The following is a 25,312-nucleotide window of genomic DNA, read 5'->3' as shown; positions in this document are numbered from 1 at the left end:
GGGGGGGGTGAGTGGAGTGCGGCAGGGACAGAGGGCAGTGGGGGGCGCCTGCCTAGGGCACTATTTGCTCTAGAACTGGTGCTGTCTCCAGGAGACAGAGATCAATTCACCTGGACAAAATGGTCACTTTGGAAGGATGACTCTATGGCATTATGCACCATAGAAACACTCCCTTCCCCTGACCTTGCCCTCCTGAGGCTGTATTCCTCAGATCTGCAGGTATTTCTCAACCTGGGGCTGGAAACCCTATTGCTAATCCTGGGTCATGAAATACCTGGAGATTTTGGGGGTGGAGCCTAGAGAGATGAGAGATATTTGGGGAAGGACGGTGGCTCAGTGGTAGAGTATCTGCTTGGTAAGCAGAAGGTCCCAGGTTCAATCCCCGGCATCTCCAATGGAAAAGGGTCCAGGCAAGTAGGCGTGGAAAACCTCAGCTTGAGACCCTGGGGAGCCGCTGCCAGTCTGAGTGGACAATGCTGACTTGGATGGACCGAGGGTCTGATTCAGTATAAGGCAGCTTCTTATGTTCTTTTAGATTCCTTCCATAACAATGTAAAGATCCCAGAATGAATTCTTTTAAATTATACGTAAACTCTATTTTAAGAATTATTTAAACATTATAAGAGAAAACAGAACCAAGTCAAATTTTACACACCCCTTTGGACTAGAAGAGCCCCGTGGTGCAGAGTGTTAAAAGCTGCAGTACTGCAGTCCTAAGCTCTGCTCACGATCTGAGTTCGATCCCCAGCGGTAGCTGGCTCGAGGTTGACTCAGCCTTCCATCCTTCCGAGGTCGGTATAATGAGTACCCAGCTTGCTGGGGGGAAAGTGTAGATGACTGGGGAAGGCAATGGCAAACCACCCCGTAAAAAGTCTGCCGTGAAAACGTTGTGAAAGCAATGTCACCCCAGAGTCGGAAATGACTGGTGCTTGCACAGGGAACTTTTCCTTTGGGCTATATTGGTGGACCTGGTCTCTGGAGGACAGGTCTACCCACCTTTTTCTGCTATATTGGTAGACCTGGCCTTGGGCTGTTGCCCTGTGCTAAGCCTCAGAAAACATACTAGCTTTGGGTAAGTGGGTTCTTTCAGTTTTTTGAGGTAGAGGCACCAGTTTTGCTGCATAGTTACTGGTGCCTCTCCTCAAAAGCCTTTCCAAGTTTCAAAAAGATTGGAAATGGGCAGGACTCAGATTTACCAGGAGCTCACAGGAGCACAGCTCCTAAACCTTTCTGATGGTTCCCCCTCTTCCTCTCCACCCACCTTGTCCATTGAATAGTAGGTGCAGCTGCATAACAATTCCTGGATTAGGAGAGCGGGAAGCCACCCACCCACCAGGGGCTTTGCTACACCTCCAGCAGCCCTCATTAACCCCTAGAGAAGCCCACGCCACCCTTTTCCCACTTCTTATGTGATTTTGGGCGGCGGGTGGCTTGCTGGCCTTTTGACTGGTGGGGCAGCTCAGGAGAGCCCCAGGCGAGCAAGGTCTGCTTGGGCAGGCTGGATCTCTGGCCGGCCCCAGCAGGCCTCACTCGCCCGGGGCTCTCTTTTCTTGCATCGGGTTGCTTTTGGCTGGTGGGGGGGGCAGCATTTGCTAATGAGTTATGCTAATGAGCTCCATCATCTATTTTTCTACAAAATGACCCCTGGACATGAGGGTCCAATTCTATGAGCCCCAGAAGGAGGTTCCCCCATCTTCCATTGTTTCCAATGGAGGTAGTGAATTGAAGCAGAAATCCCTTGAGCTGGCTGTTAAAAATCTTGTGTGACAGCACCTCCTAGTGCAGCTTAGAACGAACTATGGAGTCCAAAGCAGCCATTTCCTCAGGGGAACTAATCTTGGTTCTCTGGAGATTTATTCTAATAATGAGAGATCACCAGATGCGACCTGGAGGTTTGGGGAGGAGGGGGACCTCTGCGGGGTATAATGGCAACCTCAGGGTTGCCAAGTCCCTCCGCCATTGCGGTGGGGGACTTGTTCCTCGCGCACGCAGAGCGCACAGGGCATGATGATGTCACCTGGAAGTGATGTCATCGTACTGGGGATGCTCTAGGACACCAGAAATGCTCTAGGATTTGAGGTAAAACTCTATGGTACCATAGAGTCTTTGTGTGAGTCCTAGAGTGTCACCAGAGTGATGACATCACTTCTGGGTGACATCATCGCACTGGGGACAGTGCACATCGATGGGGCTCTTTGAGGGTGGGAATCCCCCCTGGCAGCCTGCTCCCTTGCTTGCCGCTCAACTTAGGACTACCCTTGAAGAGGGTTTGGAAGCTGCAGCGAGTTCAGAATACTGCAGCTAGAGTGATGCTTGGGGTCAGCTATCAGGAGCTTGTCCCTATTATGAGGCTCTTAGACCATGTTACATTAAAAAAGGTGAAGCTAGTCCCCTGTGCAAGCACCAGTTCTTTTCAGCTCTGGGGTGACATTGCATCATGATGTTTTCATGACAGACTTTTTATGGGGTGGTTTGCCATTGCCTCCCCCAGTCATCTACACTTTCCCCCTAGCAAGATGGGGACTCGTTTTACTGACGTCGGAAGGAAGGCTGAGTCAACCTTGAGCTGGCTACTTGAACCCAGCTTCCGCCAGGATCAAACTCAGGGCATGAGCAGAGCTTGGACTTCAGTACTGCAGCTTTACCACTCTGCACCACTTTATGTTACTCCTCTTTTAATTGATTTGGCTCAGATTTTCCGTCTGAAGTAATACCCTTTCTATTGAGAGACAGGAATCCTAAATTTGCACTGGCAGTTGCAAAATTTGTTTTGGTCCTGATGTCCCCAAAGCAACGGGCTTAAACAATTTGACTGATTAGGATCTATGTATCTAGGAGCTTCTAAGGGTTAAGGAAGGGAAAGGCGTGAAATGGCAAAACACAGCCAGTGATTACTGATTGATTTATTCAGGGCTTTTTTTTGTAGCAGGAGCTCCTTTGCATATTAGGCCGCACCCCCTTGATGTAGCCAATCCTCCAAGAGCTTACTGGGCTCTTTGTACAGGGCCTACTGTAAGCTCTTGGAGGATTGGCTACATCAGGGGGGTGCGGCCTAATATGCAAAGGAGTTCCTGCTACAAAAAACCCCTGGATTTATTCACTTTTTATATATGTTGCCTTTCTCTGCAGTGAGGACCCAAAGTGGTTTACATCGTTCTGCTCCATCTTATCCTCACAACAACCCTGTGAGGTAGGACAGTCTGCAAGTCTGTGATGGCCCCAAGGTCTCCCAGCAAGGTCCCACGGCAGAATGGGGATTTGAATGTGGGTCTCTCAGATTCCAGCCTGCCTAACCGTTACACCACACTGCCTCCTTGTCTTTTTATCTTCATGCCAGAAGAAAGATTTCTGTTAGATTTCTGTTAGATTTCTCTGTGTTGGCAGGCTGCTGTTGCATTTATATTTCAGGGAGAAAGTACCTCAAAACCGCTCTTCTTGTCACTACCTCTATTTCAAAGGAGCAGTTGTATTTGCTCAGTTTCTTATTCTGCCAATGCACAGCAGCTTCTTGGGAAAGAAGCTAAAACTTCCCAAGCTTTTCTCCGAGGCATAGTCTAAAAGAACGTTCACTACTTTAAAATTTCTATAGGATGAATGTAGTAATATTAGAATAAAAATAAAGCAATAGTTGTTACCGATCCTGGGTTGACGTAACAACAGGGCGTTTTCACAGCAGACTTTTACGGGGTGGTTTGCCATTGCCTTCCCCAGTCATCTACACTTTCCCCCCAGCAAGCTGGGGACTCATTTGACCGACCTTGGAAGGATGGAAGGCTGAGTCAACCTTGAGCCGGCTACCTGAACCCAGCTTCCACTGGGATCAAACTCAGGTTGTGAGCAGAGCTTGGACTGCAGTACTGCAGCTTACCACTCTGTGCCACGGGGCTCCAAATATTAGAATAAGCAGCACGAAATCTTAGTCTGTTCATCAAGATTTTTTTTCTTCGGACTGTTACCCTTCCTAAGAAGGGAGACAAAGTAGAAACTGTCAGGAGGCCCATATGGGCTCTTCAAATCTAATGATGCAGTCCTAATTTTTGTATGTGCTTCAGCTGGAGCGTTGCTGTCTCTCCTGCATTGCTTAGAATAATTCCCACTGATGGCAGTGGACAAATAATCTTGTTACTTACCCCTGCCTCTTATTTCCTGCTGCCACTCCGAGCAGTAGCAGGACAATTTTTTTTAAAAGAAATGGATGTTGGGCCAGTGGTGCGACATCCCTGGAAGTGATGTCAGTCTTCTGTAGGCATCGCTGAAAACCATATGCAAAACCATAGTGTTTCTGGCAATTCATAGAGAGGCATGATGTCACTTCTGAGGTTGTCCTGGAAGTGACGCCATGCCGATGGCTGAAGCCTTGTCTCCCCTTCCAGTCTCCTGCTGGTTGCCTGGCAACCCTAGGTGGTAGTAGTATCCAATGTGAATGATTATTGTCTTATCAGTAAAAATTCTAGTCAGAGTTTGGAGAGGAACCTGAGAAAGGCCAGCTGAGGAATAGGGCTGCTAAGCTCCTGGGCCGCGCAGGGGTTCCTCCACCCTTGGAGAACCCACATTGGGCCGGCGGGGGGAACCTCCCCTAATGTCGCCGGCACAATGGTGTTGCTCGCCGGCTGCTCTGGGCGTTTTCCTACTGAGGAAACAGGGGAGGGTTCCAAGAGAAGTGGCTTTGGTGGTGCCCTAGCATCTTCAGCAATCAGTTCTGACCCAAAAGATGATGATAATACTGGCTTTAGTGTTGCCAACCTCCTGGTGCCACCTGGAGTCTCCCACTATTACAGTTGATCTCCAGACAGCCAAGATCAGTTCCCCTGGAGAAAATGTCAGTTTTGGAAGGTGGACTCTTCCCCTCCCCAAACCTCTCCCTCCCGAGGCCCCACCCCCAAATCTCCAGGTATTTCCCAACCCGGAGATGGCAACCTCAGGCTTCAGAAGCAGTGGCAGTTATTTCAGTTATCCAGAGCAGCCAAGGGAAGATCTTGTCTAGAAATGAGAATCTGGGCTAACTTGGAGCGGAGGCAAGACTGAGCAAAAATTGGCTGTTTAAATTTAATGAGGGGTGTGAACTAGAACCACCTCTCTTAATTACAGCACACAGCAAGAGTGTTTGAATCACAGTATTCAAGCAGCATTAAAGAAAACACTAAGTAAGCATATGTATATTTCAAATATCTCCCTAATTAGCTAATATTCCTGGGTCCACAGATTAAAAACTAACTGAGTGCGGAATGGCAGAAGCAAGTTTAATTATCAGCAGCAAGTGAAACACTTTGAATGGTAGTCTCTAAGCTTGTTTTAGAACAAGAGTGGCTAAACTTGCTATAACAAAAGAGCCACATAGAATAAACTTCAGATGTTTGAGAGTCACAAGACATGAATGTCAGATGCTTGAGAGAGCCATGAGACAGGAAGGAAGGAAGGAAGGAAGGAAGGAAGGAAGGAAGGAAGGAAGGAAGGAAGGAAGGAAGGAAGGAAGGAAGGAAGGAAGGAAGAGATGGAAAGAGAGCAACTTTAAGTGCATTCTTCAAGCTGCTGGGTGGCTTGGCTTGGAGAAGTGATTTAAAGAGACAAATTCCTTCTCCGTGCTGGCCAACCATATTTGTGAAAGAGCCACATGTGGCTCCAAGCCACAGTTTCGCCACCCTTGTCACAGTACAATAGCCTCAGTTTAGACATTTTAGCTTCTAGGGAGAGTTCAGGCTTGATGATAAATAATAAAGATAATGATAATATGTGATTTCGACAAGGCAGGAGAGCCACCATAGTGGGAAGGGGAAAGATCCTTTGGGAAAATGGGTGCTCAAACTGGGGCAAGAGGCAGCCATTTATGTTTACATAAATACACATAAAAATTGAGAGACAGTTTAGTGTAGTGGTTAAGTGCGTGGACTCTTATCTGGGAGAACTGGGTTTGATTCTCCGTTCCTCCACTTGCAGCTGATGGAATGATCTTGGGGCAGCTGTAGCTCTCGTAGGAGTTGTCCTTGAAAGGGCAGCTTCTGGGAGAACTCTCTCAGCCCCACCCACCTCACAGGGTGTCTGTTGTGGGGGGGGGAAGGTAAAGGAGATTGTGACCGCTCTGAAACTCTGAGGGTGCTGTCACACTGGGAAATTGACGCAATAGTATCCCAAGGCGGAAAAACCCGATTCAGGCAGATCCATTTTAGGGGAATCAGACAGCCGCCATTGAAGCGGCAGCATCCTGGCAGCCATCTGTGCTTCCGCCTTCAGACTACTTGCCCGGCTCTGCTGTGGAAAGGGTAGTTTTCTGTGAAGGATTCCTGTGTGTGCGCTCATGCGGAGAAGCGCATCAGCGCACTGTGGAGAGGGGCTAGGGGAAAAAAACCACCCTGCCTGTGCCTGGCTTGGTGCGATCACACAGCTCTTCCACTCATGAGTCACACCGGGACATTCAGATAGCAGCCAGTTATGCTACCTACAATCGATTCAGAGGGATGCTACTGGGAGAATCCAGGTAGCTTTTAAATGCTGATAGGAGGCATTTGGGGATGGGCTGGGAACGGGTTGGGCTCGGAGGGCAGATGTGCTTGTGTGAATGTGCACCTTTGAATCAAATGGGAGGCGTTCCTAGGTTGGGTCAAATCTCTTGTGTGAAATCAACCTGAGATTCAGAGTAAAGGGCAGGATATAAATCCAGTATCATCATCATCATCATTATCATCATCATCATTATCTTCTTCATCTTCTTCTTTGTCGTCTTCTTCTTCTCCGTCGTCGTTGTCGTCGTCATCTTCTTCTTCTTCTTCTTCGTTGTCTTTGACGTCTTCTTCTTCTTTGACGTCTTCTTTGTCGTCGTCTTCTTCGTCGTCGTCTTCAACGTCTTGCTCCTCGCCTGCACAAGAGCTAATAGTGAGAGAGACCAATGCGTATATTGAAATGTTAGCTAAAGGCGTATCAGTCAAAGCTCATGTCATGACACCTTCCGGTGAACTACCAACCTCCAGCAAGCTTTTGTGATTTTAGCATGTGTAATTCGCTATTTCAGAGCATCCCCCCCACCCTCCAAAAAGAATGGCTCGGTTTAAAATGTAAGCTCCCTTTGTTATCTACCTGCTAATTGGTTTGGCGTGTTTGACTTAAAGGGGGCTGAAGCTGAGGAGGCATAATAAAGGCAGTTTGTTGAGCCCATTCACCAAATTATCTCTGGCATCTACATGCTAACAGCTCCTGAATGCAGCCGGAGCAGAGATAGAGGGTGAAGCTGTGAATGTGTTCAATGGTGTCAAGGGGAAGTCCATTATTCAAATGCACAGAATGCTAGCGGGCAATGAAAAGGAAATATTTGTCAGTTTGTCAGGGTTAAAAGTAGATACACACCCCTTCCCAGTTTCTCCCTTTTCTCCCAGGTAGCTCTGCGAACAGCTCCGCATTTGGGTAATCTGAAGGGTGAATGACCATACAGCAATTAAAGAATCACTTTCCCTTCCAATTTTATTCGTCATTTTAAACACTACTTTTTGGTTTATTTTAAAATCAGCTTAAGTGGAGAAAGTTTAAATAGGTGTATCTCGCTCCTTCTCTTACTTTGGATATTAAAATTCTGTACTGTAGAAAAAATATATAATAGTAAAATTTTCAGAACGGGGCTTTTTTTTTGTAGCAGGGACAGTAGGGCTCTGCACTAAGAGCCCTGTAAACTCCAGGAGGATTGACTACATCAATCTGGGAGAACTGGGACTCTTATCTGGGAGAACCGGGTTTGATTCCCCACTCCTCCACTTGCACCTGCTGGAATGGCCTTGGGTCAGCCATAGCTCTGGCAGAGGTTGTCCTTGAAAGGGCAGCTGCTGGGAGAGCCCTCTCCAGCCCCACCCACCTCACAGGGTGTCTGTTGTGGGGGAGGAAGGGAAAGGAGATTGTGAGCCACTCTGAGACTCTTCGGAGTGGAGGGCGGGATATAAATCCAATATCTTCATCTACCTCACAGGGTGTCTGTTGTGGGGGAGGAAGGTAAAGGAGATTGTGAGCTGCTCTGAGACTCTTTGGAGTGGAGGGCGGGATATAAATCCAATATCTTCTTCTACCTCACAGGGTGTCTGTTGTGAGGGAGGAAGGGAAAGGAGATTGTGAGCCGCTCTGAGACTCTTCGGAGTGGAGGGCAGGATATAAATCCAATATCTTCATCTACCTCACAGGGTTTCTGTTGTGGGGGAGGAAGGGAAAGGAGATTGTGAGCTGCTCTGAGACTCTTCGGAGCAGAGGGCGGGATATAAATCCAATATCTTCATCTACCTCACAGGGCGTCTGTTGTGGGGGAGGAAGGTAAAGGAGATTGTGAGCCGCTCTGAGACTCTTTGGAGTGGAGGGCGGGATATAAATCCAATATCTTCTATCTTCTTCTTCTATCAGGGGGCATGGCCTAATATGTAAAGGAGTCCTTGCTACAAAAAAAGAGCCCTGGTTCAGAAGCACCCCTGATCTTTTACGTCCAGCTTAACTCAGGTCCTCAGTTAAGCCCCATTATGGGCTTTTATATATTGAGAAGAGAACATTGGCAGGGGTGCCAGCCTCCAGGTGGGACCTGGGGAATCTCTCAGAACTACAGCTCATCTCCAGACTAGAGAGATCTGTTCTCTTGAAGAAAATAGCTGCTTTGGGGGTGTCAGACTCAATGGTGTTGTACTTAGGGTTACTAAACTCCAGGTGGCACCTGGAGATCTCCCTCTATTACGGCTGATCTCTGGATGACCAAGATCAGTTCCCCTGGAGAAAATGGCTGCTTTGGAAGGCGGGTTTTGTGGCATTCTACCTCTCTGAGGTCCTTCCCCTCCTCAAACCCCACCCTCTTCAGACTCAACCTCCCCAATAGCCAGGTATTTTCCAACCCACAGCTGGTAACTGTAATTGTACCCCACTGAAATCCTTGTCCTTCCCAGGCTCCACCCTCAAATCTCCAGGAGTTTCGCAACCTGGAGCTTGAACTCTACCCCCCCCCCCCGCAATTCCCCTACCCCCTGCCAGTGTCCAGGAGGCAGGGCTTTTTTGTAGCAGGAACTCCTTTGCATATTAGGCCACACACCCCTGAGGTAGCCAATCCTCCAAGAGCTTAAAGGTAAAGGTGTGCAAGCACATCGTTTCCAACTCTGGGGTGACGCTGCTTTCACAACGTTTTCACGGCAGACTTTTTACGGGGTGGTTTGCCATTGCCTTCCCCGGTCATCTACACTTTTCCCTCAGCAAGCTGGGGACTCATTTCCCCGACCTCAGAAGCATGGAAGGCTGAGTCAACCTCGAGCCGGCTACCTGAACCAGTTTCCGCTGGGATCGAACTCAGGTCGTGAGTAGAGGGCTCCGATTGCAGTACTGCAGCTTTACCACTCTGCACCACGGGGCTCTTTCCAAGAGCTTACAAGGCTCTTATTACAGGGCTTACTGTAAGCTCCATTATATCCATTATACCCTGTGGAAATCGATTCCTATAGGATATATGGAGATCCCTCTGCTGGCTCTTGATGGGGTGTCACTAATCCCGGCCCCCAAGGCCAAGAGCTTGGGTGTGCTCCTGGAGTCCTCTCTTACAATGGAGGCCCAGGTAGCAGCCACTACTAGATCCGCCTTTTTTCATCTTCGGCGGGTGCGGCAGTTGGCCCCCTTCCTGGAGCGCAACGACTTAGCACTGGTGATCCATGCTACAGTCACCTCAAGAATAGATCACTGTAATGCTCTCTACATGGGGCTACCCTTGGCGCTGACCCGGAAACTACAGCTAGTGCAGAACGCTGCAGCGCGGCTGCTAATGGGGCTCCCCCGGTGGGAGCACATTCGGCCAGTGCTGAGAGAGCTGCACTGGCTATCTATTGTGTTCCGAGTTCGTTTCAAGGTGTTGGTATTGACCTTTAAAGCCCTCTATGGTCAGGGGCCTGTCTATCTGCGGGACTGCCTTTCCCCACACCTTCCCCGGAGAGCACTGCGTTCAGGGACAAAAAATCTGTTGTCCGTCCCTGGACCAAGGGAGGCTAGGTTGCCGCAGGCGTGAGCTACGGCCTTCTCGGTGGCAGCGCCAGAATTGTGGAATACTCTCCCAGAGGCCATAAGGGCCCTGCGGGATCTTTCTACTTTCCGCAGGGCCTGTAAGACCAAACTGTTTCGACAGGCCTTTGAGACCTAACCTAATTTGGGAGAGAGCTGCCACTTTACACCGTTACAGAGTACCATGATCACGATTTACATTTATATCTACGTTAAATTATATTATAGTGATACAGCACCAAAAATGCAATGGAATGTTTTAAATGTTTAAGTGTTTTAAATAATTTTAAGTTGTAGTTTTTATTGGTTAAATTGTAAAAAATGTATGTTGTTAGCTGCCCTGAGTCCGCTTGCGGAGAGGGCGGGATAGAAATTTAAAGTAATAAATAAATAATAAATAAATATAAGGGAGAATTGATCTGTGGATATCTGGGGCTCTGGGGGTGCTGTTTTTGAGGTAGAGGCACCAAGTTTTTAGCATAACATCCAGTGCCTCTCCTCAAAATACACCCCACCCAAGTTTCAAAAAGATTGGACCAGGGAGTCCAGTTCTATGAGCGCCAAAAGAAAGTGCCCCTATCCTTCATTATTTCCAATGGAGGGAAAGCATCTAAAAGGCATGCGGTCCCTTTAAATGTGATGGCCAGAACTCCCTTTGGAGTTCAATTATGCTTGTCACACCTTTGCTCCTGGCTCCACCCCCAAAGTCCCCAGGTATTTCTTGAGTCAGACCTGGTAACCCTGCAGTACACTGGATGTTGAATTCTGCACTTGACTTCTGCACTTCTGCTATCCCACAGAATTACATATTGCACATTACAACCAAGCTTGACTCCAGTGGCACCTTTTTTTCATACAAAAAGTTGATACCCTGAATTAAATTTTCTTGGTTTTGAAGATGCCACTGAACTCAAAAGTTTGTTCTGTTGCTTCAGACCAACGTGGCTGCTCAGTGCCCACCTGAATCCATAATACAGGTAACACAGCGTCACCTTGGAGAGACAAAATAAGCACATATATGAAAAAGTGCTTAATTTGCACAATTGCTCGAAGCGATCGGATCCAGTTTTTCTTGGCACAGCGCTTGGGTTATTTTTGGCAGAGAATTTTTATTGCGCTATGTTCTTTGGAGAAGAATAGAGCGTTTTGCTCATAAGGAAAGGAAAAGGAAAGGGAAAGGTCCCCCGTGCAAGCACCAGCCGTTTTCGACTCTGAGGTGACGCTGCTTTCACAACGTTTTCATGGCAGACTTTTTATGGGGTGGTTATTGTACCTATTGTACCATAGAGGCTTACCTCCCAAATGGCTAGAACATCCAGGAAAACCATAGAGTTTTCCCAGAAATGCCTAGAGCAGACCCACACGGGTGCCACCATTTTGATGATGTCACTTGCGGGTGACATCATTGTGCCAGCGACGCAGGGGGAGGTTCCCCCCGCTGGCCCAATGTGGGCCAGAGGCTTGAGAACCACCTGGAGGTTGGCATCCCTATCGCAGGTCAGTTCACTTGGCAACCTTGTTAACTATCTACACAGCAACTCTCCCACCCACACTCTGAAAAATAAAGCATGAACAATCTCAGTCTATTTTATTTATCTATTTAGCGGATTTATATTCCGCCCTCCCCCATGTGGGCTCAGGGCAGATTGCAGGCATAAAAACAGTTAAAATACAACAATAAAATTCACACTCTACAATGAAACAACACCAGATAACTAAATAATAATGTAATGCAGACGGGGCGGGTACATTTTGCAGATTAAACACAGTTATCAGCCCGAGTACAATAGTTCAGGTGGTAAATCACTGTGGGGGAAGGCAGTAGATGGTTTGGACAATAGATCTCAATCTAAATTTATACACCCCATTCGCAAGACCTGTAGTATATTCATACAATGTCTTTTCCCCCAGCGGGGACCCAAAGAAATGTATTACATTCTCCATATTATCCTCACAACAGCCCTGTATATACACATATGGCTGTCCCGCTCACCAGCTGAGGAAGGGAAGGAGTCCCCAGAGATGATGTCTCAAATGCTCCTGATACCAATCTGTGGAGAAGGCCACTCGGTGCCCTAGCAACAGTTCAGTGCTTTGTCTTCCCCACTGGGGTGCCTGTGAGTAGGGGTGAGACGGGTGCTGCTGGTGGGTTCTCGACCTGAGATGTGAATTCAGTCTGGGAGGGGGAAATGCGTCACGTGATCTGAGGCACTTCAAGCTTTGTGATTTATTAACTCTCTGAGCACGTGTTTGTGAGCATGCAAGTCAATTCTAGTGTGTTCCTCTTTGTGCTTCTTGTCACTTTCACACAAGACGATTAGAAGAGCCCTGCTGGATCTAGGGCTGCCAACCCCCCGGGCCAAGTGGGGGTTCTCCAGCCCTGGAGGTTCCCAACCCGCTGGCCTCCATTGGTGGGGGGAACCTCCCCTGACATCACTGGCACGTTATGTCACCCGGAAGTGACGTCATTGTGCCGGCGATGCCAAGCGCCAACCGCTCTAGGCATTTCCGGAAAAAATCTATGGTTTTCCCAGACATTCTAGCGATTTGGGAGGGAAAACTCTATGGTACAATAGGTACTAGAGTTTTTCCCTCCCAAATCAATAGAGCATCCGGGAAAACAATAGAGTTTTCCCGGAAATGCCTAGAGCAGTCGGTGCGTGGCGTCATCGGCATGATGATGTCACTTCTGGGTGATGTCATTCCACCATGCGCGCAAGAAAGTCCCCCGTCGGAGGCCGCAGGGGACTTGGCAACCCTAGCTGGATCAGAGCAGTGGTCCATCTAGTTCAGCATCCCATCTCAACAATCTAGTCCAGCATCCTGTCTCAATCTACCCAGTGAGGTAATTAGGCTGTGATGATGTGAGTGGCCCAGTGTCAACAAGTGAGCTTCCATGTAGAGTTGAGATTTGAATCCGGGTCTCCCAGATCTTAGTCTGACACTCTAACCACTACACCGTGCTGAAAACTTATGAATGCATGCCTTAGATAAATAACATATAAGAAATAGGCATGGGCACAGACCTAAACCTGAGCCAAAGTCTGGGCCAGACTTAGCCCAGTTCGGAGTTCGTGAGCCAAGATTCGGGGAAGGTCCCTTCCCCTGAATGCTCATCAACAGGGGTGGAATTCTCGCAGGAGCTCCTTTGCATATTAGGCCACACCCCCTGACGTAGCCAATCCTCCAGGAGCTTACAAAGAGCTTGCTGTTCGGCACACCACTTCCATGAGGCCTTGTGCCCTGCCCTCAGCAAGCTCACGTCATTACACTCCCAGGTAATGCAGGTCCTAGAATCACGCCCATCACGCCAGGGATAGGGCATGATGCCACCTGGAAGTGATGCAAGTATGTCAAGGGGCTGATGTGCTTGTGTCACTTGCAGATGATGTAGGTATGCCGGAGTCGGGGCTTAATGCCATCCGAACCAGTTCAGTTTTGGTGGATCTTTTGTTCGGTGGTTTGGTTTGGGGTTTGGTGTGGGGCCACCTGGTTCAGGAGCCTTGGACTGAACTAGGCTTTCCCAGTCTGTGCCCATCCTTATAACAAAATGCTACTTTAAATGATTTGATCCTTGCCCAAAGAGAATCCATCTGGCATTCCTGCGGAGACTCGGGCTTGGTTTCTTGCAGATCTTTGATGGGCGATTGCCAAGAATTGGCTCTCCTTTTTGCTGTTGTTGTTGGTTAAGGGTGGGACTGGCACAAAGCCTCTTTTGGTGACCATGGAATGTAAGGGAGGTGATGCCCTTCATCCCTGACGAATATGTGCCTTGAACCATTTGCGATCTACGCAGTGCAGGGGTGGGGAACCTCCGTCCCGAGGGTCGTATATGGCCCTCGAGGTCACTTGGTATGGCCCTTGAGGATTGCTGGACAGATACATAGATTGCCATGTGGCAGCCTCCCTGGGGCCTGGCTGGCCAGCGAGGATCATGGGGCCCAACCACGCTGTGCAGCAGCTTCCCCGGGGCCAGGCAGGGATCACAGGGCCCAGATGTACTGTGGGGCAGCCTCCCTGGGGCCTGGCTGGCCTGCTGAAATTGCTGCTGGCCTGGAAAAGTTACTGTCACAGTCCAGTTTGCACTTGATTATCCCAGATGGTGTGGCCTAATATGCTAATATTAGGGGATGTGGTCTAATATGCTACTGAGTTCCTGCTGGGCTTTTTCTACAAAAACCCCCCAGACCTATGCATTTGCCTAGTGTGGCGGGCTGGGTGTGTGTGCGCGCCAGGCTCTCCCCACATGACTTCAAATAGAAAAAAACAATTATTTGCATTAATTTTGCTGGTCTGAATCATTCTCCCTCGGCGGAGGACTGTTTTTTATGTCGATAATTTTTTATGGCCCATGAATGATGTTATAAACATCCATATGGCCCTTGGCAGAAAAAAGGTTCCCCACCCCTGACGCAGTGGAATTATGACAAGAGAGGATGCAATTTTGTCTTTCAAGGGTGTATGGATTTAGAACAGCTGGATCTATCACGTTTCAGTACTAACCACATCTGGATCTATCGCGCTTCAATACTAACTGCCTAGGATCTGTACGCATTGAGAAAGGAAAATATTACATGATAAGAACATAAGAGAAGCCATGTTGGATCAGGCCAATGGCCCATCCAGTCCAACACTCTGTGTCACACAGTGGCCAAATTTTTTTATATATATATATATATATATATATATATATATATATATATATATATATATATATATACACACACACACACACACACACACACACACTGTGGCTAATAGGCACTGATGGACCTGTGCTCCATATTTTTATCTAAACCCCTCTTGAAGGTGGCCATGCTTGTGGCCGCCCCTACCTCCTGTGGCAGTGAATTCCACATGTTAATCACCCTTTGGGTGAAGAAGTACTTCCTTTTATCTGTTTTAACCTGTCTGCTCAGCAATTTCATCGAATGCCCACGAGTTCTTGTATTGTGAGAAAGGGAGAAAAGTACCTCTTTTCGCCTGAATAGATGCAATTTTACTTGATTGTTTTATTGCAGGGGTGGGGAACCTCTGTCCCAAGGGCCATATATGACCCTTGAGGTCACTTGGTGTGGCCCTTGGGGATTGCTGGACAAATACATAGATTGTCTTGTGGTAGCCTCCCTGGGATCTGGCTGGCCAGCAAGGATCATGGGGCCCAGCCGCACTGTGCAGCAGCCTCCCCAGGGCCAGGCAGGGATCACAGGGCCCAGATGTACTGTGCGGCAGCCTCCCTGGAGCCTGGATTGCTGCAGGGCCTGGAAAAGTTAGTCACAATTCAGTTTGCACTTGATCATCCCAGATGGTGTGGCCAAGTATGCTAATAAGTATGTGACCTAATATGCTACTGAGTTCCTGCTGGGCTTTTTCTACACCCCCCCCCCCCCGCAGACCTATGCATTTGCCTAGTGTGGCAGGCTGGGTGTGTGTGCGTGCCAGATTAGGCTCACCCCACATGACTTCAAATAGAAAAACAATTATTTGCATTAATTTTGCTGGCCTGAATCATTCTCCCTCAGTGGAGGACTGTTTTTTATGTTGATAATTTTTTATGGCCCACGAATGATGTTATAAACATCCACATGGCCCTTGGCAGAAAAAAGGTTCCCCACCCCTGTTTTATTGTCTTACTGTTTTAATATTGCTTATTGTTTATTTTATGTTGTTAGCTGCTTTGAGTCTGCATAGAATGGGCGGAATGGCAACATAAATAAATACATACATACATACAACATGCTGTAGATGGGACACCATCTTTTCAGTAAAGACAGCCTCTCCATTTGAGAACATTTTAGTTTCCTAGGACAAAATGGACACCTATAATTTGTGGATATTCTAGAGCAGTGTTCACAACATGGTGCCTGTGGGCACCGTGGCACCTTCCAGCACTTCCCTTCATGCTCACCAAGCTTTTCTGAAAGTGGGCAGGCCATTGTAAGGCAGGGCTTTTTTGGTAGAAAAAGCCCAGCAGGAACTAATTTACATATTAGGCCACACCCCTTGACACCACCATTGTTTCAAATAGTTTTTGTAGGAAAAGCCCAGCAGGAATTCATTTGCATATTAGGCCACATCCCCTGACACCAAGCCAGCCAGAACTTTGTTCCTGTGCGTTTCTGCTCAAAAAGAAAGCCCTGACTTGTTGCCTTCATTCAAATGAAAGGGCTTTCCTCTGGAGGATGAGGCAAATTGGTAAGCACTTGGGCTTTCCTTCATCACTGTGCGTTTCTGTTCCCCCTTCTTCCCAGGAAGTGTGAGGAGGGAGGTATTCAATTGGGGTCCACCTCCTGCACAAGCCATTTGGGTTTGACTCCACCTCTTGTGGCAGCCATTTTGGGGCGGTGCTTACCATCCCCTCTCAAAGCTCCAGTGGTGCCCACAGGCTCAAAAACTTGGGGACCCCTGTCCTTGAAGGCCTATATCCAAATATATTGGAAAACTGTGCAGCCCTAATACTAAGATACGTGTTCTCTTGACCAACTTGATAATGGAAGCTGAGGAGAATCTGTCTGTAGTGTGAATGACTGGCACGACTTTGGAGTAGGGTTGCCAAGTCCAATTCAATAAATATCTGGGGACTTTGGGGGTAGAGCCAGGAAACATTGGGGGTGGAGCCAGAAGCAAGGTTGTGACATGTATAATTGAACTCCAAAGGTCATCGCATTTAAAGGATATTAGGCCATCCCTCCATTGGAAATAATGAAGGATAGGGGCACCTTCTTTGGGGGCTCATAGATTTGGCTCCCCTGGTCCAATCTTTTTGAAACTTGGCTACTCTTTTGAGGAGAGGCATTGAATGCTATGCTGCAAATTTGGTGCCTCTACCTCAAAAAACAGCCCCTCGAGCCCCAGATACCTACAGATCCCCTGCCCCCACCTGGGGATTGGCAACCCTTCTTTGGAGGTATGTTCCGCCTTCTGCTGCTGGGGAGAATGTTGACCAGGTGCGATGGAGTGAAGCAGCACCTAGGTTATTTCTCAGACTCCCCAGTAAAACCGCAGAAGATCAGCCTTGTGTGGAAATTATTTCAAATACAAAATTTCATAGTGATTCGTATTTTTAAAATTCTGACTGCGCAGCCCTTGGGCATAACTGCACTCCTCCCATAACGTACAAGCTTGGCATTGTTGAATCACACAGTCGAACAGAGCCCTCCCCTCTAAATTATACTTCTTCAGAAACATGTCAGAATTCTGAACTGTTGATCTGATAATTTCAAAGCGTGTCTCTTCATGCGTTCTCAAGCAAAGTAGCCAGACCTTTTTTTTTTTTTTTTAAAGAACAAAATGGGCCCATAGCTGTTTGTGCGGTGGAGTCTGCAAGCTGTGCTCACATCACAGTTGATTGTTAGCTGGACAAAAAAAGGGGCAGCTTTGTTTTTTGGGCAGTTAGGTCATTCAGATGGCATGGATTGTTCAGAGGAGAAAGTGTAGAGGCTGGGGAGAGGGGTGCAGCAGAAGGAAGAAAACGGGACATTGCCGCAGTTAAGCTGACAATATTTTTGCCAGGTGGAAACATTGCCAGTTATAAATGGACAATCCCGTCGAGTGCAGTTACAATACTCCTGTGAAACTTCTAGTAGACACGCCCCCCCTCCCAATCTAGCAGTATAGAAAGCTGAAAGCCTGCCTGGTCACTGCCATGGGGCAAGAACTTCATGTTCTTTCCCTGTTTGGCATATTGTTAATTTGTCAAAGACCCATTTGGAGAGCTGGCATTGTGTAGTGGGTAGGGTGGGTGCCAGGGTAGGATATAGGAGACCCAAGTTTGTGCCACTGCCCTGCTCTGGAAGGTTGCTAGGTGACTTTGGGCCAGTCAGACGCTCTCAGCCTAAACTACCTTACAGGGCAGTTATGTGGGTAAAATGGAGGAATGATATCAGTTGCTTTGGGGAGAAAACCTGGGAATATGAGAACCAGTTTGGTGTAGTGGTTAAGTGCGTGGATTGTTATCTGGGAGAACCGGATTTGATTCCCCACTCCTGCACTTGCAGCTGCAGAAATGGCCTTGGGTCAGCCATAGCTCTCTCGCAGAGCTGTCCTTGAAAGGACAGCTTCTGGGAAAACTCTCTCAGCCCCACCTACCTCTCAGGGTGTCTGTTGTGGGAGAGGAAAGTAAAGGAGATTGTAAGCTGCTCTGAGACTGAGATTCGGAGTGAAGGGTGGTGTATAAACCCAATATCACCATCACCAAAACAAATAAATAAAACTCCATGGCATTCTTAACCAGAGATGACACTGCCCTCCTCTAGGGTTGCCAGTCCCCAGCTGGGGGTGGGGGATTAGGGGCGGGGGATCTCCCAGTTTGGAGCCCCTCCCCTCAGTTCAGGGCTATCAGGAACTGGGGGAAATCACATCCCCCCCTCTCACACAACAGGCAAGAGACTGACGCTCTGATTTTTGGGCAAAAATTTAGCAAAACTCTGAGCCAGTTTGGTCTAGTAGTGGTTAAGAGCAGCAGAGAACCGGGTTTGATTCCCTGCACCTCCTCCATGTGCAGCCAGCTGGATGGTCTTGGATCAGTCACAGTTGTTTCCAAGCTGTTCTCTCAAGAGCAGTTCTTGAAAGAGCTCTCTCAGCTCCACCTACCTCACAGGGTGTCTGTTGTAGGGAGGGGAAGGGAAGGAGATTGTAAACCACTCTGAGAAAAGGGGGGGGGGCTTATAAATAAAGTAAACGAATAAAGTAAATTTAAAACTTTAAGATTACGTTTTAGGAGTGCCTGTGACCTGTTGAACATACTCTTGAATTGTAAGTAAACTGGTTTACACAGCAAGCCTGAGCAAATGCAACTACAGGCTGCAGAGACAGTTTTCTGTAGGAACTGTTTTGAGATGGGAAGCTAGGCTCAGTTTACAAACTATGGCTTTCTCACTGTTTTCTAGTTCGTGAAAGAACATTAAAATGATTTGTGGCAGGCCTTGGATTCACAGTACGGTTCATGGAAGTACTGGACCATGAGGCAAATTTGCAGCAGTGTTTTCTTGTATTCCGATGCTGCTGAACGGAAAATGACTTTCACATAATATTAAAAATATGCTGAGTGTACATTTACTATTTATTAAAACCATGTTGCCTTCTCATACACATACAAAAGTGAGCATCAGGAGGAGCGTACAACAAAGTTTCTTTGTGTGTGTGTGTCTGTCTGATGATCATCCATCCATCCCTCCATCTATCTGTCTGTCTGTCACATGGATTAACAATGAGGTAGCCCTTCTATCAGAAACTCCTTTGCATATTAGGCCACACCCCTGATGTAGCCAATCCTCCAAGAGCTTACAGAGGTCTTCGTACAGAGCCTACTGTGAGCTCCAGGAGGATAGGCTACATCAGGGGGGCTCGGGCTAATATGCAAGGGAGTTCCTGCTACAAAAAAAGCCCTGGTGATGACTAGTTTTTATTTAGTTTTTCTGCTTTTAAGAAAGAATGCTTTGAATCCAACCTAGCATCAGAAGAAGTCATGATCCCTCTACTGTTCCTATGCTCCTGTGCTGCCGTTCGTCATCACTGCCAGGGAGTCATCTATGATTCTGTGACTCTCCGTCCCTCGATGGTGATTCCGTCCCTTGCTGCCGTTCGTCATCACTGCCAGGGAGTCATCTATGATTCTGTGACTCTCCATCCCTTGACGGTGATGATGAATGGCAGCATAGTCACAGCAGAGCGGTCATAACTTCCAGAGGCATCCACTTGCTCATCTGGTCAAGACTTGTACCTCTGCTTTATGCAGCAGCAAGAGTATGATATACATACAGGCTCCCCTGCAAGCCGTCCCCATCCCGTCCATGGGGCGACATGGGTGTGTTCAGACAGCTGTTGTGTGCCACCCCTGTCACTCAGCTTCTCCATACATTTTCAGTAGTCGTGTGCATGTGCGAGCATACGTGCGCATGTGCGCACATGCGCACCGAACAGTTTTTATTTTTAAAAAGCCGAATGCGACTTGGTGCAGCTTGGTGCTTTCGCACCGCCCAGTCGGCTGCCTCCGCCCTTCTGCTTCCAGACGGCAACAAGGCGATGGCTGATCGCCTCAAAGATTTGCTACTTCTTTGAAAGTGGTAGCTTTTTGAGCCACCCTGATCGGCCTGGAGGACGGGGTGAGTACGGGAAAGAGATGGGTGGCAGATGTTGCTGTCTGGAGGGATTTTCTGGGTCGATTTCAGAGGCGTCTCTGAGTTGGCCCAAACTGCTGGTCTGTAATCACCCATATAGTGCTTCTTTTGTTCCCCGGCCTCCTTTTTGTTCTGTAGGGAGAAGAGTTGAAGTTTACGACATACTTTGGGGTTTCCCTCCACATTCAGAAACCCTTTTTTCGGTGGCCTCATATTTCTACTATAATGATTTGGCAAGGGCCGCCAGTTTTGCTGTTGGAGAGAATGATAAACTGGCCGTGGTCCTTGTTTTTTTAACAACACCAGTGATTGATGATGCTGTTTGAAGCTGGGAAAGATGAAGAAGGACTCTGACCTAGGGGGAGGGTGGAGGAGTTGTAGGAGGTCAAGAAAAGAGAAAGGCTGTTCTCTAAAGGGAAAAAGCCGTGCAGTCTTACAAGTGATAATTGGTGGAAAAGGTTAGAATCCAATGGCACCTTTAAGACCAACAATTTTTTTTAAATTCAGGGTGTAAGCTTTCATATGCAAGAGCTTACAAGGCTCTTCTGAGCGACAGTTTGGTGTAGTGTTCATATGCATGCACACTTCATTAGACAATGAAATGGAATACAGTGAGCAGTGCTATATATCGTTAGCACGCAGCGAGTAAGCACGCAAAATAGTTGGAATCCGGTGGCAAAATAGTGAAAATTATTTTTAACAAATTAAAAGAATAACATGTTTGGTCTGAATATCATCAGTTGTGTGGGAAAACAGTGGTGGAAAAGAGACTTTAAAACACAATACTGTTGTCCTGTTGTCCAGGGGTGGAATTCTAGCAGGAATTCCTTTGCATATTGGACCACACCCCCGATGTAGCCAATCCTCCAAGAGCTTACAAAAAAGAGCCTTGTAAGCTCTTGGAGGATTGGCTACATCATGGTGTGTGTAGCATAATATGCAAAGGAGATCCTGCTAGAATTCCACCCCTGCTGTTGTCTATAAGTGTGAGCTGGGTGCGTCTGGATCCTGGGATTTTTCAGAATCTTCCTCACATCTCAGTATTGTTGAAAATGGTATATGTTCAGACCCTGAGTGGGATCAGAGAGTAGCTCCTTTTTGTGGCTTTTTCTTTTTGCTGTCAAGTCACCACCAACTTTTGGTGACCCTGTAGCATTTTCAAAGCAAGAGATGTTCAGAGATGGTTTACTATTGCCTGCCTCTGCATAGCAACCTTGGCTTCCATGGTGGTAGGGCTGCCAATCTCCCAGGCCGGGCGGGGGTTCTCCCGCTTGGGGGGTCCTCAAGCCACCGGTCCGCAGTGGGATCCCCACCTGATGTTGCCTGTGTGATGACATCACTCGGAAGTGACGTCATCGTGCTGGCAGTGTTGCGCGCCGGCCGCTCTGGGCATTTCTGGGAAAACTCTATGGTTTTCCCGGATTAGGGTGACCATAATGTCTGAAGGCCAGCCAGGGACACGTGGGGGGGGGAGGGAGGTAGGGGTGCGCGCGCGCGAAGCGCGCGCACCGCCGGAAACAGGAAGTGACGTCACTTCCGGTGACATCATTTCCCCGCGTCACCTGCCGGAAATGGGAAGTGACATCACTTCCTGTGACATCATTTCCCCCAAATGACATCATTTCCGCCAAATGCCACTGCCGGAAACAGGAAGTGACTTCACAGCACTTCCTGTGACATCCCCAAAAATCCCCCAAATATCACCGCCGGAAACAATTTTGTTCTGAAATCCTGTATATACTTCATCAGTATATGGGATAAGGCACTTTCTCAACTGTGCTGCATAATGCAGCCTATTTATTTTGTCCTGTTTGCTCTGTTGGCTCTATCTGCGCCACCTTCATCACTTTCGGGGTGTGGATCCCCCAGTGGGGTGCTCTCCCGACTCCCTCCGCCGGCTGTTTCTGATAGCCCTGCGCCCCCTCTTTCATTTGATATGTGTCCCGTGCGGGTGCCACCCTCCCGCCGGGAGATGCCGCAAAATGAGCCCCCTTGAGGCTTATGGCGGCAGGGCTCGGGGGAAGCGAGCTAGACTGCTGTTCTTTTGAGGGGTTATAGAGTGTTTCGAGCCCGTCCCTGTGGCATCGGTCCCATCGTTGTGGGGCCCAGGGGGCCGGCGCAGCGGCACGCCGAAGCAGCCTGTCACTAATAACACAGGTCGAGATGCAGGACAGGAACCCGGAAGTGACCGACAGGCTGCTTCAGCGTGCCGCTGCGTCGGCCCCCTGGGCCCCACAACGATGGGACCGATGCCACAGGAACGGGCTCGAAACACTCTATAACCCCTCAAAAGAACAGCAGTCTAGCTCGCTTCCCCCGAGCCCTGCCGCCATAAGCCTCAAGGGGGCTCATTTTGCGGCATCTCCCGGCGGGAGGGTGGCACCCGCACGGGACACATATCAAATGAAAGAGGGGGCGCAGGGCTATCAGAAACAGCCGGCGGAGGGAGTCACGAGACCACCCCACTGGGGGATCCACACCCCGAAAGTGATGAAGGTGGCGCAGACAGAGCCAACAGAGCCAACAGGACAAAATAAATAGGCTGCATTATGCAGCACAGTTGAGAAAGTGCCTTATCCCATATACTGATGAAGTAAATACAGGATCTGAGAACAAAATTGCACCAGAAGACACAAACACAAAGCTCCCTTACACTGAATCAGTGCTTGGGTCCACCAAAGTCAGTATTATCTACTCCAGTCACAAACACAAAGCTCCCTTACACTGAATCAGTGCTTGGGTCCACCAAAGTCAGTATTGTCACATAAGAACATAAGAGAAGATCAGGCCAGTGGCCCATCCAGTCCAACACTCTGCGTCACATAAGAACATAAGAGAAGCCCTGTTGCATCAGGCCAGTGGCCCCTCCAGTCCAACACTCTGTGTAACATAAGAATATAAGAGAAGCCCTGTTGCATCAGGCCAGTGGCCCCTCCAGTCCAACACTTTGTGCCACATAAAAATATAAGAGAAGCCCTGTTGCATCAGACCAATGGCCCCTCCAGTCCAACACTCTGTGCCACATAAAAATATAAGAGAAGCCCTGTTGCATCAGACCAATGGCTCATCCACTCCACCACTCTGGTCACATAAGAACATAAGAGAAGCCCTGTTAGATCAGGCCAGTGGCCCCTCCAGTCCAACACTCTGTGTCACATAAGAACATAAGAGAAGCCCTGTTGGATCAGGCCAGTGGCCCCTCCAGTCCAACACTCTGTGCCACATAAAAATATAAGAGAAGCCCTGTTGCATCAGACCAATGGCTCATCCACTCCACCACTCTGGTCACATAAGAACATAAGAGAAGCCCTGTTAGATCAGGCCAGCGGCCCCTCCAGTCCAACACTCTGTGTCACATAAGAACATAAGAGAAGCCCTGTTGGATCAGGCCAGTGGCCCCTCCAGTCCAACACTCTGTGCCACATAAAAATATAAGAGAAGCCCTGTTGCATCAGACCAATGGCTCATCCACTCCACCACTCTGGTCACATAAGAACATAAGGAGGGAAGGAAGGGAGGAGGAAGGGAAGGGAAGGGAAGGGAGGTAGGGAGGGAGGAAGGAAGGAAGGAAGGAAGGAAGGAAGGAAGGAAGGAAGGAAGGAAGGAAGGAAGGAAGGAAGGAAGGAAGGAAGGAAGGAAGGGGGAGGGAAGGAAGGAAGGGGGGGAGGGAGGGAGGGAAGGAAGGGGGGAGGGAGGGAGGGAAGGAAGGAAGGAAGAAAGGAAGGAAGGGAGGAGGGAGGGAAGGAAGGAAGGGAAGGGAGGGAGGGAAGGAAGGGAGGGAAGAAAGGAAGGAAGGAAGGAAGGAAGAAAGGAAGGAAGGGAGGGAGGGAGGAGGGAGGGAAGAAAGGAAGGCCGCCCCCCGCCCCCCCCCGCTTTCGGCCCCCTTACCTGATTCCAGCGCGGCGGAGAGTCCTGCGGTGGCGGCCTCGCGGCGAGGGAGGGAGGGAGCTGCCGGCGCTGGCCTCTGGAGGCCTCCAGGGACCAGCGCCGGCTGCTCCGCGGCTTCCCCGCGGCCTCCGCTGGTCCCTGGAGGCCCTCCAGAGTCTCTGGAGGGCCTCCAGGGACCAGCGGAGGCCGCGGGGAGGCCGCGGGGCACCCGGCACTGGTCCCGGAAGGCCTTCCAGAGCCTCTGGAAGGCCTTCCGGGACCAGCGCCGGCCAGCGAAGGCTTCCCCGCGGCCTCCGCTGGTCCCTGGAGGCCCTCCAGAGTCTCTGGAGGGCCTCCAGGGACCAGCGGAGGCCGCGGGGAAGCCGCGGAGCACCCGGCGCTGGTCCCGGAAGGCCTTCCAGAGCCTCTGGAAGGCCTTCCGGGACCAGCGCCGGCCAGCGAAGGCTTCCCCGCGGCCTCCGCTGGTCCCTGGAGGCCCTCCAGAGTCTCTGGAGGGCCTCCAGGGACCAGCGGAGGCCGCGGGGAGGCCGCGGGGCACCCGGCGCTGGTCCCGGAAGGCCTTCCAGAGCCTCTGGAAGGCCTTCCGGGACCAGCGCCGGCCAGTGAAGGCCTCCCCGCGGCCTCCGCTGGTCCCTGGAGGCCCTCCAGAGACCAGCGGAGGCCGCGGGGAGGCCTTCGCTGGCCGGCGCTGGTCCCGGAAGGCCTTCCAGAGGCTCTGGAAGGCCTTCCGGGACCAGCGCCGGGTGCTCCGCGGCCTCTCCGCGGCCTCCGCTGGTCGCTGGAGGCCCTCCAGAGTCTCTGGAGGGCTTCCAGCGACCAGCGGAGGCCACGGAGAGGCCTCCACCACTGCCGCCGGGCCCCGCGCGCGGGCGGGGAAGGCGGTGAGTGAGGGAGGGAGCGTCCCTGCGCCTGCGGGTCCCGGTATAGGCAGCCCAGGAGCCGGGATTGGGTGGCCAGAACCGGGAATGTCCCGGGAGACCGGGACGGTTATGGCCACCCTATCCTGGATGCTCTAGCAACTTGGAAGGCCACGGGAGACTTGGCAACCCTACTTGATGGTCTCCTGTGTTCCCTGTAAGATGAGTTAGTGTGAGCTAGCTCAGTATTTTTAGCTTCTGGCTCACACATTTTTGTCTAAGCTCAGGAAAAATAGCCCCATTTTTCTCACAACTTTAATGAGTGTGTCATGAAATAAGAGTGTTAAGAGTGTGGTATAGATATACTCAGGGCTTTTTATGTAGCAGGAACTCCTTTGTCTATTAGGCCACACACCCCTGATGTAGCCAATCCTCCAACAGTTTACAGGGCTCTCAGTACAG

The 25,312-nt window shown here is 49.5% G+C and overlaps 1 protein-coding gene across 1 annotated transcript in view; it reads left to right on the top strand.

Annotated features, from left to right (window-relative positions):
- Positions 1 to 25,312, top strand: part of LOC132566393 (protein eva-1 homolog C-like) — a 291,940-nt gene that overhangs the window by 15,371 nt on the left and 251,257 nt on the right. The gene's annotated exons all lie outside the window — the stretch shown is intronic.

Source organism: Heteronotia binoei, chromosome 1 (genome assembly GCF_032191835.1).
Source record: "Heteronotia binoei isolate CCM8104 ecotype False Entrance Well chromosome 1, APGP_CSIRO_Hbin_v1, whole genome shotgun sequence".
Taxonomy (NCBI): domain Eukaryota; kingdom Metazoa; phylum Chordata; class Lepidosauria; order Squamata; family Gekkonidae; genus Heteronotia; species Heteronotia binoei.
The sequence above is the reverse complement of the archived record's forward strand: the minus strand, read 5'-3'. Positions and strand labels throughout refer to the sequence as shown.